This window comes from Piliocolobus tephrosceles, chromosome 5 (assembly GCF_002776525.5).
Source record: "Piliocolobus tephrosceles isolate RC106 chromosome 5, ASM277652v3, whole genome shotgun sequence".
Taxonomy (NCBI): Eukaryota; Metazoa; Chordata; class Mammalia; order Primates; family Cercopithecidae; genus Piliocolobus; species Piliocolobus tephrosceles.
In genome coordinates, this window is record NC_045438.1 from 7,828,844 (window position 1) to 7,843,876 (window position 15,033).

General features: G+C 37.7%; 1 pseudogene; it reads left to right on the plus strand.

Moving 5' to 3' along the window:
* LOC111547266 overlaps positions 1 to 15,033 on the plus strand; it is a 124,186-nt pseudogene that overhangs the window by 4,075 nt on the left and 105,078 nt on the right.

Below are 15,033 nucleotides of genomic sequence, written 5' to 3' on the forward strand. Positions count from 1 at the left end.
CTCGCCCGGCTAGTTTTTTTGTATTTTCTAGTAGAGACGGGGTTTCACCATCTTAGCCAGGATAGTCTCGATCTCCTGACCTCGTGATCCGCCCGTCTCGGCCTCCCAAAGTGCCGGGATTACAGGCTTGAGCCACCGCGCCCGGCCTGATATATGTTTTAAAGTCCTTTACTGTTAATTGTCTGCTAATTTTCATGGTATGTTCATTTCTTCTGTTCCTGAAGTTGGCTCACATTTTCCTTTATCTTCATATATCTAATGAATCCTGCTTGCACACTTGGTATTATGGATGGAGACTCTGGTTTCTGTTAACTTCCTGTCAGAAGTGGTGTTTTTGTTAGTTTTTCTGTTTGCTTGTTCATTTGTTTGCTTTTTCTGGCAACCAGTTAAATTGTTGACTAATCACATTGCATTTCTGAAGATTGTATTTTACATTTTGTTAGGGTCGATCTACTTCATCTTTATTCCTAGACTTAAAGTATAGCCCTTAATGAGCAAACACAGTATTTATATCTAATATAGAGTATTTCATGGGTTTTACAGAAAGTCTGAGGTGTTTATCAAACAGGATTCAAACTCCAAACACTGTCATCACACCAAGAGGCAATGGCTGAAATCTATGCTTAGCTTTTTTATCCTTTAAGTTTTTATTTCCCCTGGACTCCTTAGAGTATACCCTATACACAAATTTCAGAAAATTACACAAAGGATTGAAGACAGTTAAACTGAAGATTTTGAGTATCCTGTTTCTGTGGCTCCTTCATTTCTGGACTTTCTCTTGTTAATTTCTACACACTCTGTTAGCCTCTAACTCTGTTCTCTAACATCACAGGTTGATAAAACTGTGCCTTCTGCTTAGCTGTATCCAATTGTACCACTCATTGATTGGGTATTTCCCCTCACTGTAAATGTGGCTGTCACCCAGCATGGTTTCCTTTATTCAGTGTCAGATATTGTTCAGTGTCTGCCTAGTTTTGATTGCTCTCCAATGCCTTCAAATAGCTTTACAAAAAATATTTTGTCCAGGATTTATAATTGCTATCTGCAGGAAGGCTAGTCCAATACAAGAAACTTCATCATTACGATGACTGGAAATTTGACTCATTTTTCAAAGGATAAGAATAAGCTTTTAAAGGCTAACTTTGCCTTCTGTGTTGAAAACATACAGTAAGGCAGGGAGTCAAGGACAGAATCTGAGAGGCAATTAGGGGTTTCTTGCAATAATCCAGGGAAGAGGTCTGGTTGACTTGTAATAGAATGGTAGAGGTAAGGTGGTTAAAAAGTGATCAATTCAGTAAATAGTTTGTAAGTAGAGCCTAACAGCTTCCTGACAGATGGAGAAAGAAGATAAAAGACAGAAGTCAAGGATTTCTTCAACACTTAGTAACTTAGCAGGTTTCAGTAACTGGCATGAAAAAGTGATACTGGGGCCTTGGGGGTGACCGGGAAAGGGCAAAGAATATAAGTTTAGTTTTAAGCCATTGTATTAGTCAGGGTTCTGCAGAGGGACAGAACTAATAGCATATATGTATATATAAAAGGGAGTTTATTAGGGAGAATTGGCTCACACAGTTACAAGGTGAATTCCCACAGTAACCTGCCTGAAAGCCAGGGAGAGAGAAGCTGATAGGTGCTCAGTCCAAGTCCAAAAGCCTCAAAACCAGGGAAGGCCACAATGTAGCCTTCAGTCTGAGACCAAACGCCCAAGAGCCCCTAGGAGGCTGCTGGTACAAATCCCAGAGTCTGAAGCATCAGAGAACCTGAAGTCTGATGTCCAAGGGCAGGAGGAGAGAAAGCAAACATCTGGCATGGGAAGGGAGAGACAGTAAGAGACTCCACAGCTGCTTATCCCCATTCTTTTGGCTGTTTTGTTCTAGCTGTGCTGGCAGCTGATTGGATGGTGCCCACACATGTTGAGGGTGGATCTTCCTTCTCTCATTCCACTGACTCAAATGTCAATTTCCTCTCAAAACACCCTCACAGACACACCCAGGAACAATGATTCACCAGCCATTTAGGCATTCCTCAATCCAGTCAAGTTGATACCTAATGTTAACCATCACAAATACATTGAAATCAAGATGTTTATTAGACATCTAAGTAGAGGTGCGAGTAGACAGTTGGATATGCAAGTCTGAAGCTCAGTAGAGAGGTCTGACTGGAGATATAAATTCAGGGGTTGCATTGATTACCTATGGCTGTATAACAAATTATCCCCAAACTTAGCATCTTAAAACAAAACAAAAGTATTTATTATCTCACACAGTTTCTGACTGTCAGAAAGTCAGATGTGGCTTAGCTGGGTGACTCTGGCTCAGAGTTTTTCATGGAGTTGTGATCAACTTGTCTCTAGGCTGTGGTCTCTGAAGACTTAACTGGGGCTGGATAATCTACTGCTAAACTCACTCATGTGTCCGGTGGCTGGAGGCTTCAGTTCCTTACTTATGTGGACTTTTCTATAGGGCTTCTCACAACATGTCTTCGCAATCTATAGGTTGATCCACACTCAAAGGAAGTAGAATTGAGCCCAACCTCTTGAAAAAAAGGTGTATCAAAAAATTTGAGAATATACCTTTAAAAGTATCACAGAAGTTATCTGCACTTAGATGATAATTAATCATCCATGGGTGATAAAATATCTGAGTGGGATCACCAAGGAAATGTGTAAAATAGAAAGATCTGAGAGCTGATCCCCAAATCACACCAACAGAAAATAGTCAAAGAGAAAAGAAGAAACAAACAAATGATGTTCTAATGGAGATATCAGTGAGATGATAGAAAAATACAAAAAATTACAAGGTCCTTGAACCTAGAAAAATGAAGTACATTGTGTTCCAGGCACACAAAACACAGACATTGTAATAGGCTTTACAATGATGTCAGCTTTCTATTTTTCTACACTTAGTTTTCTGAAGTTAATTGCATTTCACATTTACTACATAATTATTACATGCTGTGTGTATGCTTGGGCATTTAAAATAGATTATATCTTCATAATAAGGTTATGAGAAAAGTTTTATCAGTATTTTACAGATGAGAAATATGCAGTTTTGAGAGTTACATACCTTTTCCAAATTAACATGAGTAAGTTGCAAAGCCCATAACTGAACCATGGTTGGCCTAATCCAAAACACAAGTTCTAGCATCAACTTTCAAAATATGCACTAAATTATAAGCACTTTGTAATTACTATCTCTTTTATTTATCATTAATTAATTTAGCCATAGAAACAAAAATAGTTATGAAATATTGACCATAATTCTTAAGAACTCTGAAATAATTTTTGTAAATGAAAAAAATTAATATGCTAAGTATACAAAGCATAATATCTCATCAACACAATAAAGCATGATCATTCTTCTTTGGCAAAGTCCATTACATTCATCTTTCCTTTCCATTTCTACTGCTATCTATTTTCCTATTTCCCTGTTAGCCATCTTATTAGCCTCCAGTCCCTTTCCCTAGAATCTTTCTGTGTATAACTGTCATGTTAATCTCCTGAAACACAAATATCATCCTGGCTTATCCCTGCTCAGAAAATTTCAACAACTAAATGGAATCAAGTCCAGACTCTGATTCTGGCATTTCTTTTTAATCTCATCTTCTTGGCCTGGCCTCCAGGACAACCAGCCTGTAAATATTTTATGTAGTTCTATCTTCATTTCTTTTTCTTTTCCTTCCTGAAATGTTTACCATCCCTTCCAAAACCTCCCTTCAATATAACTGACCAATCTATGTCTTGCATGGAGCCACAAGGATTTCTCTAGTCTCTCAACTCCTGATGTCCCCAGATACTTACTATACTGCTTTATATTCTTAATTTTCATTTTTATGAATTTTTTACCATTAATATGCAAACTTCTTGAATAAAAATACTGTGCATATTTCATTACACATTCTATGCATGTAACAAGATATCACATGTACCCCATAAATACATACAAATATTATCTATCTAATAAAAATATTTTAAAGTGAATCATATAGTTTATAGTATAGTGTTTTACATGTAATAGATGCTTAATATTTACTTGATGTTAACAAAGTCAACAGTGAATATTATACGTACCATAATAACAAATACACAGAACTTTGTGCTATATGTACTTTCTAAGAGCTTTACATATATTAACTCTCAATTTCCTAAGACTTTACAAAAATGTCTAAAATTTGCTTTTCAGAAAAATAACTGTTGAATATGCTAAAATGTGCATTTCAAATAACATGTATGACATAGGTCATACATCCCACACTTATAACTTAAGCAAAGGATTGACCCTGTGCTTTTGGCTTCTCTATCAGAATAGAGATGGTGCATAGTGATGTGAATGTGTCCGGTTATCACTTCTTTCTCAGTAACACTTTTTTTGCCTCCAAAGACCATCATCTTTATCCTATTCACCTTAAATAAACATAATCACCAACTTACGTTTCAATATACATTAAGTGCTGTTAAATAGCCCCATTAAAAAGCAATTAATTATATTGTGAATACAGGCCTAGTTTGGCCAAATTGTATCTCCCATAGTGTGTCCTGATGTTAGGTGTCTAAATCACTATAACAAAAAGGGAAGTACTCTAGGTTGTTGGTTGCAGTATCTGAACTTGGAATGATGCTAGATATAGACACAGAAATAATTAAATAACATAAAGTAGCTATAGCTACAATATGAAATTTAATCTTCGGAGGCCTCTCTCTCTCTCTCTCTCTTTTTTTTACGCAGACTTAGAACAGAAAGCTAACATTCATTTTTTATGACAAACAAAAAAAGTCAACTTTGATAATGGAGAAAAAAAAACCTTATTTATTTTTTACAATCAACAAATTGTAATACATGGTCTTCTTCTTATAGATTACACAAAAAAGTTCCTGATTTCTGTGGAACCTAGCAGTTTCAGAAATGGAACATTTTATGAGTGACATTAAAGTAATACAAAAGTTCCAAAGTAAGATACTCGGAATTGGAAATCCTGATAAAGTAGAAACTATTTTGCAATTTCCTAGAGATGCTTGTTTAATATTTTTTCCTAAGGCTTGACAGATTGTCTTTTTCATCTCTGTCTCACAGCACCTGAACAAAAAGATAAATGTACCCATAACATACCCATCTCAAAAACTAAAGAAAGAAATGGTATTTCTTGGTCCAGCAAAGAATCGTGTCAGAAGGATTTGGTGGACTTCCTAAAACTCAGTCATGATGTTTATTCTGGTTTGGATTTAATCAGAAATTAAATGCTATATAGAGTTTTAACTTTTTTAAAAAAAAAGAACTGTTTCTTTCTTGAGCTATTACAAAGCAATGATTATCTGGGAGCATATTGTTCTCACCAAACCAGATGAAACTTCAGTACATCCCTCCAAATCTCCTCATGACTTACTCTTGAATTGAGCAACACAGAACAAAATAATCAGTTCTCTTTTTAAGAAACAAATGTTTAATCATCACACTGGACACAAGCCAACCTGTAAAATCCCTAGGTCTGCCAAAAAAGCAAACATAAGAACAAAAGACACTTAAATTTTTTTCAAAGACATTACTAGCACTATCCAGAATTGTTAATTCATTCAAGCTTGTCTTTGGCAAATCCCGGTATCCTATTGCCCTGAGGTTTTGTTGGTGATGGTGGTGGTGGTTTTGTTTGTTTCTTTGTTTGTTTGTTGTGTAGAAATAGGGTCTCATTGTGTTGCCCAGATTGGTCTTAAACTCCTGGCCTCAAGTGATCCTCCTGTCTCAGCCTCCCAAAGAGTTAGGCTTGAGCCACCATGCCCAGCCTTCATGCTTTTTTTACAATTGTTGTTGTTGTTGTTGAGATGGAGTCTCGCTCTGTCGCCCAGGCTGGAGTTCAGTGGCGTGACCTCTGCTCACTGCAACCTCTGCCTCCCGGGTTCTTGCCATTCTCCTGCCTCAGCCTCCCGAGTAGCTGAGACTACAGGCGCCCGCCACCACGCCCGGCTAATTTTTTTGTATTTTTAGTAGAGACGGGGTTTCACCGTGTTAGCCAGGATGGTCTCAATCTCCTGACCTCATGATCCACCCGCCTCAGCCTCCCAAAGTGCTCTTCTTCAACATCAAATTGGGTATCCTCCAACCCCAATTTAAGTCTGTGGATAAGTAAGCTAAAGAACATTTTCTTAAAAACTGTCAATGGCATTATTTTTGCCCAGTGTTTGTACTTTAAAGAAAACATCTTCTGAGCACCCATTTTGTTCCAAATTCTGAGGAGAGAAGTGAAGAAGAAACCCAGACACGGTATCTGAGTTCTCACAGTACAGCAGGAAAGACAGAATTGTAACGGACACCAACCAACACTGAACTAAGGTTTTGACCTAACAGTGTTAATGATATAGAGGAAAGAAAGATTTTATACTCGATTTTGGGGGTCAGGAATGCCTCGGAATTTTTTTTGTCTTGGAAGAAGTTCTGAGTTTGAGATATTTGTGAAACTTCAATCTGGAGATATACAAGAGGAATTGATATTGGGGTCTGGGGCTCTGTAGAATATCAGGGCTAAAGACATTAATCTGAAAAGATCAGTATCATCCATCCTTAGATAATAAAGAAATGTATAGATGAATATTTTCCAAAGTCTATACCCTGGACTAATTATCTCACAAGATGTTCTGAAGAAAATAGAGCCCCATGATCAAATAAGATTAAGGAACACCACACTTTATCCCCCTTCTCTGGAAATCTGTAAATGACATGAACATTTTAAAGGTACTGATAAGTCCTACATTAAGATAAGATGTAGAAAAACATCATGAGAATATTAAGAAAGACAAAAGGCAAGAAATTTGAAGATAAATATGACAATTTATATAAATCCTAGAATAATTTCCAAAGATGAGAATTGACAAAGAGAAAGTCTTACTCAATTTTGTTGTTCCATGACCCAGGAGAAAACATGGAATATATTATGTGCTCAGTGATTATTTGGCAGATGAAAAAATAAAAAAATACAGCAACCAAAAACACAATTCCTCATATAAGCCTTTTATACATTCTACTAAATGCCTATGAAGATAGAAAAAAAAAAAAAAAAAAAAAGACTGGCAGCAATACAATCAAATTTAGACAAAAGAATAGAATTTGATTTTGGAGAAAGTTTCATGAAATTTAGAAATGTGTTCATAGCCTCTAGAGCAGTGGTTCTTAATGAGAGAAAGGGATGATAATTTTGCTCCCCAGGGGACATCAGACAACATCTGGACATATTTTTGGTTATCACAACTGGGAATGGGGTGTTGCTACTTATATCTACTGAGCAGAAACCAGAGAGGTTGTGCCCTACTCCGGAAACACAACTCCTACAACATTCTACAGTGCACAAGACAGCCTCCACAGCAAATAATTATCTGACCCAAAATATCAATAGTGCCACTGTTGAGAAATACTGCTCCACGACAAACAATACAGCTGCAAATACAGAACAGAGCAAGAAGGGTGAGTCCAAATCAGTAGTAGGAAAGTCTTTGATTTACCCTCCGTTTGCTGCTCTAAACTCTAGCAAATAAATAAATACATACATAAATAAATACATAAAATACATGCACAAACCACAAAAATATGCGATTTTTTCCCTAGATCCTAAGGAATCACTTTTTAAGCCAGCCAGAGTCTGCCCCAATACATCCTTTCAGGGTCCCCAAGGCCATCAGAACCATACGTTGGGAAGCATTGGTTGAGATGCCACTCCTCTCAAGAAAAGAATTCCATAGTCAATCTTTTCTGGACTAACTACTGTTACAAACAGACTTATCTGAGCAAGGTGTGCAGATCTGTGCAAATAAATCTGCCTTTGGTTCCAGAGCCAAAGAAGGAAGCTGCCTGAACCTAGGTGAAGAGCAGACCAAGGTAATGAAACTAAGAAACTGCCTTTTGAAAAATGCCATATCTAGATGGATCTCTATCTGCTAAGGGTGAACAATAATCAGTAAAGAAAAATAATCAGTAGGGAAAGGAAAAGGCAAAAGCAGACTATGCTTGATGTCTTCAAAACCATGACAGATGAAAGTGGCCTCTGGAAAAAGGGGGTGAAGAGCATAGAGTGTAAGATCAACGCAGAGATACAAAGAACTCTGACTAAAGTAGAAAAAGAATGCAATGAAACACCAGAGCAAGAGCAGAGCTAAAACTCCCATTAGAGATGGTAAAAATAGATGTGATCAAATCAAATCAGTAATAAGGATGGCAAATTTGAGAAGCCTTGAATCCAAAGGGAAAGAATGGAAGTGAAAGTGACAAGAAAACTCATAGATATGAATAAAAGGAAAAAAATAATCAACTTTAGAAAGCTGATGCTGACATCACTCAAGGAAACCTTGTAATACATATAAATCTGCCTGAGGTGAAGAAAAACAAACTTATAGATTTAGAAACTTCACTAAATATATCAAGCTAAAACAGTAAGACTCATTATTGAAAATAATGGAAATTTGGGATTATAAAGCATTAAAGAAAAAGGGAATAGTTTGCCCATAAATGGCTAAAACTCGGGTTGACATTAGACTTCCTGAACCATACCAAATGCTGGAGGAAAACATAACAGCCTACTGGATGCCTGCATACATGTAGACAAATCTGTGAAGAATAATTAGAGAAAATGATCAAAAGATGATTGTGGTATGAAATGTGCTTACCCTGTAAATATGTGGTAAATATAAAAGAAAAACAACGTATGTGGTTTTCACATATTAATGAATAAGATTGAATTAATAGTTATGTATCAGAGAGAATAACCCTTTTCAAATGTCAAAAGTTATTGATATTTTAATATACTGTATTACATTTTAATGATAATATCTGCCCCCTCTGCTTACAATAAATTTACCTCTCCCCTCCCTCCTTTATCCAGTTCAAATGCAGTGCTACTTTGGCAAATAGGCTCTCTGAACAAAAAAAAGTCCCGATTTGCACTGTTTGCCAATTTCCATGGTGGAGATATCCCTACCACAGCCCATTTCAAGCTGCCAATGATTTAACAACTCAGCTGTCGATTCCTAAATACTTAACAATGGAGCTGGTAAACGCCAGCTCTTTTACACCACTGAGAAACGTTACCTTCTCTATGAAGTAATTTCTCACTTACTACATGTCATTATAGTTAGCTCTTTGCATTTATGTTTTTATCATTGGACTAGGAATCACTTGAGGGTAGAAACTGTCACAACAACAACAGTTGTTGCCGGTTTAGTGGAGAAAGGGAAATTCGGCTGGGAATCTTGAATCCTGGATGAAAAAGCACTGGTACCACAAATTTCCAGTGGAAAAGACCAACACACACACATACTTTATTACTGCAAGTTGGCCTCAATATGTGGAATGGGATTCTAAACTACAGTGAGCTAGAATGGACCCCATATGAAGCAAACTCTTGTGTGTCTTGGCCCACATGACAATGTGTCAGATATTCACTGTTACCCCTTTTCACTAAACATGCACACCTATTATCCCAGCACTTCGGGAGGCCGAGGAGGGTAGATCACGAGGCCAGGAGATCGAGATCCTCCTGGCCAACATGGTGAAACCCTGTCTCTACTAAGATACAAAAAACAAAAAATTAGCCGGGTGCGGTGGTGTGCGCCTGTAGTCCCAGCTACTCAGGAGGCAGAGGCAGAGGCAGGGGAATCGCTTGAACCTGGGAGGTGGAGGTTGCAGTGAGCCAAGATCGCACCACTGCACTCCAGCCTGGTGACAGAGAGAGACTCCATCTAAAAAAAAAAAAAAAAAAAAAAAGCAACCTAAGTTTATGATCTCTCCACATTAATGGTATAGTGAAGAAAAACAATGAGAGATAATTTTAGGGCTCAGAGCAACAAACTAGCACATCCACCCCCCACCCATACTCTAGGGCCCTGGACTCTATCCTGATTACCAACTGGCTTTCAGATGGATACAGCAATGAACTTGATCGAGTCTTCTATAATGTGTACACAGATCAAAACATCACACTGTACCATATACATGTACAAAATCATTATGTGTTAAATGTAATGTTTTAAAAGGTAACATTTTCCCAAGGGAGAGAAGACTTTGGATCCCTGTATGACACTGTCATAAAAGAAAAGCAAAACAAAAACAAAAGCAAACAGCAAGCTCAGAAGTCTGTACTTTGGATTTTAACTCCTTTGTGCATTTCACCCAAAGCTCTAACCCCTAGACCCCTGGCCCAAAGGTGCCTCAGAATTTCTGTTGTCCCTGATCTGAAGCAGAGTGGGACACCTTAGCATCCAGGGATGGAGAGACAACTGGTGTTGAAGTAGAAAAGAACCTTGAACTCTCACTATAGGGCAGTAGTAACCCTAGCAGCAGGTTAGCAAACTTTTCCCAAAGGGCCAGATAGTAAATGAGACTTGCAAGCAATACAGTGGCTGTCAGTAGAGATTAAAACTGCATAATTCCCATTTCATAATAATTAAATTCTCTTTAATTTTCAATAGCACTAATTCAGAAAAGATGAAATGTTATTAATGATATGAAATAAAACATAATTTTCTCATTTCACCAAAATCAACAAAGAGCCTAAGATCATAATTGCAAGAGCCAACATCCTCTTCAGCACTGACCGACAGCAATATTTGCTAATATGCCTCATTGTTAATCTAGCAGGTGTGTCCATCTGTTTGACGCAGAAGAACGTTCAGCAACCATTTTCCTATTATATCAGAACACTTTAAATTACGTTCCCCACTGAATTCTATTTTAATGTGTAGTCTGTGAAAATAAAAGTTATTCAAATTAAACTTTATTTTGACTGTAGGTTTAACATTTTTGTGACCATTTGAGAATGTAAGGCACTTTATACATATTTCAGAATGTCTTTTCTGACACCTTGTCTGCACAGCTAAATTAACAACTGTAACACAGTCAATTCGGTATTCACATCTATTCTTTTTTTTTTTTTTTTTTTTTTTTTTTTTTTTTTTAAGACGGAGTCTTGCTCTGTCACCCAGGCTGGAGTGCAGTGGCCGGATCTCAGCTCACTGCAAGCTCCGCCACCCGGGTTCAGGCCATTCTCCTGCCTCAGCCTCCCGAGCAGCTGAGACCACAAGCGCCCGCCACCTCGCCCGGCTAGTTTTTTATTTTTTAGTAGAGACGGAGTTTCACCGTGTTAGCCAGGATGGTCTCAATCTCCTGACCTCGTGATCTGCCTGTCTCGGCCTCCCAAAGTGCTGGGATTACAGGCTTGAGCCACCGCGCCCAGCCTTCACATCTATTATTAACAACCAAATAAAATTGCTATATGGTCAATTAGTTCATCAAAATCAGTTGTGAAGATAACCAGAAATATTAGCCAATTTGTTAACTGTGTGAACATATAGACAAAGGCAATGAGCAAATTGGAGGACGGAAATAAAAAAAAAGTAATCAAAATTGCTCCGATGAAAAAAACAATTTATATGGATGAGGCCAAAATTTTATTCTGTTTTTTCTCTTGTAAATTCCTGAATGCTTCATGCTTAGGATTTTTGACATTTAATAACTATCTCCAGCTATATCTTATATGAGACTTACTTGAAATATCCTCTCCCCAACCTTCCATCAATACCACCACTTTACATTTACTAAAATAAAAAGAAAAGTATGGAACTCTATGTTTTCTGAAGTAGACACAGATAACAAGCAGTTTTTTACATAAACAATATTGATTGTAACAAACTGCAAAAGATGATACAATAAAACCAAGGAAGGAAGCAGCTACAGAAGACAGTGAATATTAAAACCAGCTTTTAAGAAAGAACATTGGGGCCGGGCACAGTGGCTCACGCATGTAATCCCAGCACTTTGGGAGGCCAAGGCGGGCGGATCACGAGGTCAGGAGATCGAGACCACCCTGGCTAACCCAGTGAAACCCCGTCTCTACTAAAAATACAAAAAAATTAGCCGGGCGAGGTGGCGGCGCCTGTAGTCCCAGCTACTCGGGAGGCTGAGGCAGGAGAATGGCAAGAACCCGGGAGGTGGAGCTTGCAGTGAGCCGAGATCGCGCCACTGCACTCCAGCCTGGGCGGCAGAGCGAGACTCCGTCTCAAAAAAAAAAAAAGAAAGAAAGAAAGAAAGAACATTAAAAAAGTAGATAAAAACTTAAGAACACAACCTCAAACATGACTGAACAGTTAAATTTTAGGCTGGGTGAAGTGGCTCCCGTCTGGAAGCTTAGCACTTTGGGAGGCAGGGTGAGTGGATCACCTGAGTTCCGGCGCTTAAGACCACCCTGGGCAACATGGTGAAACCCATCTCTACCAAAAATACAAAAAATTAGCTGGGCGTGGTGGCATGCACCTGTGTTCCCAGCTACTCAGGAGGCTGTTGTGGGAGAATTGCTTGAGCCTGGGAGGCAGAGGTTGCAGTGAGCTGAGATAGCACCACCGCACTCCAACATGGGTGACAAAGTGAGGCCCACCCATCTCAAACATAAAGTTAAAATTTTAAAAATCAATTTTGTTTATAATATATTTCATGTGTATATACAATGTATATACAAAATTAAATAACATTAAAATTATATATTTTATAAAAATGTTATATATGTATATATAATTTTAAACAAATAGATTATTACTTCTTGCAAATAGAACATATGCATATCTTGACTGATTTTTTTACACTTCCATCCAAAATATTTTTGGTCATGGGTAGGCAAACATACTATAAACATTTATGGATTTAGTATTAAAGTATTAATGGAAAATGAGCCTTATATGACACTTTTACAACTTTTCCTATTCATAATTTCACTTGTGTCTAAGAGCTCTGACAGGTGGGTCGATTAAGAATTATCATCAGGTATATTTTATAGATGACATACCTGTAGGTCAGATAAAGTGACCTTCCTGAGGTCGCACTATTAGCTAAAGAATGAAACTGACATATAATCAAGGTGTTCTGACCTTTTCCATCGTACAATTCGGCTTTCCACCATATCAATATCAAGATGTGAAAAATAAGTTTCTTATTTTATAAATAATCCATCTCTTCTCCTAAAACTTGCTAAAAAAAAATGTGTAAACATCGAGGATAATGTGCATGTTTATCCAGAAGAGTCAGAATAAGTTAAGCCACCTTAGTGAGTTAAAAGTCTTTGGCTGTAGAATATGTAAACACACCCAGTCTCAACCTCATTTGGGTTCATATTTTAAGAACTTAATTGCCTGTTTGTCCAGACACACTGTGCTAACCACAGGGGAAGGAAAACAGACTTGCTTCTGTTTTGGACCAGTTGATGTGAGAGCAATAAATCCTTATTGTTTGGGAACTGTAATGTAAAATTATCAATATTTAATGGGTGAGATGGCTTGATACAAATACTTTGTTCAAACTAGGCTTTCCCATTCTCTAACTGTGCCCTGTGAAAAGTCAATAAAATAAAAATTTCAAAACACAGACACAGCAGCAAGTCTCGATTTTGACCACCAGTTGAATCCATAGTTAATCAGCACTGAGAAAGAAATAACTGACGGGAGACTTTCTAGTGACTTGAGAGAGTATGGAGAGTTCAGTTTATTTCCTAAAACCTAAAATTTTATGTTTGCATATGAATAATGTTGAAAACATGATTACTAGAAAACAAGCTGCCTGATTTCGACTGCACTGAGAAAGAAAGATGCTCTCTAATTATTCACACAGTAGTCTAATCTTTACCAGCACCCTAAACTTCAGCTTCTTTTCTATTTACCATCTTCACGATGTTCAGGTTCTGCAGCATTGATTGAGTGTCTGTGATGAATGCCTTCAATCTTACTCATAGTTTTATCATTACTCCTTCTCCCTTCATATTTTTTTAAAGTTTTTATTTTGTCTTGCTTCGTATCAATATCATGGCTCCTGTTATTTTCTTTTTACAATTTTTATCATTATTTCTTGAGTATTTTTGTGCATCAGACCTAAAACAAGTACTTTTGGATATTATCATATTTCATCTTACTTGACCTTCAAAACCCATGAGGTGGGCATCATTATGCCCATTGTGCAGATGGGAGCAGTGAGACCTGAAGACTCATTTATCAGCAATCTCATATTCATGCAGTAGTGAGACTGGAGCACAAATACAAATCTATCTGATTTCAGATCTCATGTTCTTAATTTCTGACCAACTCGGCTTCTGCTTTGCTATGTTATATCACATACAATTTCAAATTGTATAACTATGGTGACTACTTCTTTAAAAGTTTACACAGAAGAGGAATAATGTGTCTATCTTTCTTCCGCACATTATCATCTCCATCACACCTTCTGCCCAGCCATGGCCCATGAGGACGTCTTAATTTCTTTCTATAGAAAATATAAAAAGGCATCAGGCTGATGAATACATTCAGAGAGTGTTAACACTGCACTCCCCTAAAGAGACATGAGAAAAAATCTTTCACCCTGTCAATGAGTCTGTGTAGTAGCTTACAGATGAACAAAAATTCTTCCGTATTTTTCCCATCCCCTTCCTCTCATTTTACAACCTAGGCTGGACTACTCCTTTGACCAATAGAGTGTGGAGAAAGTGATGCCTATGTTATTTTGGGGGACCAGCCTTTAAGAAGACTGGCTGTTTCTGCCTTGGTCTCGCAAAGCCCTGAATCACAATGAAAGAAGTTTGACTAGTCTGCTGAAAAACCTCATGGAAATGTCTTGGGATTACATGAAAAGAAATATGGGCTCATCAGAGCCTAGCCTTCCAGCCACCCCTACCCAGGTTTTAGGCATGGCGTATGTTAAGTCATGTTCCCAAGAGACAGAATGTGAGACTTGAAATTTGTGTGCAGTATGTTACTGGGAAATTCTTTCCCAAGGACAATACCTATGAGTGAGGGGCAAAGTGCACTGGGCAGAGAGAGAAATTGAACTGTGATACCATTTCAACAGGTAAGTTTTGGAGTTATGGTGGCCATCGAGAGTTTTCTGTATTGAAACAAAATGTCAGTTCTTATGCTCTAGCACAGAAGAGTCACTGGATGCAGGCCCATGTCCACCCATGCATTAGGGGGTATGCAACTTTCATTTAAATGGCTCTTATTTAGGAGTCTTTGCAAATAAGTTTCATTGT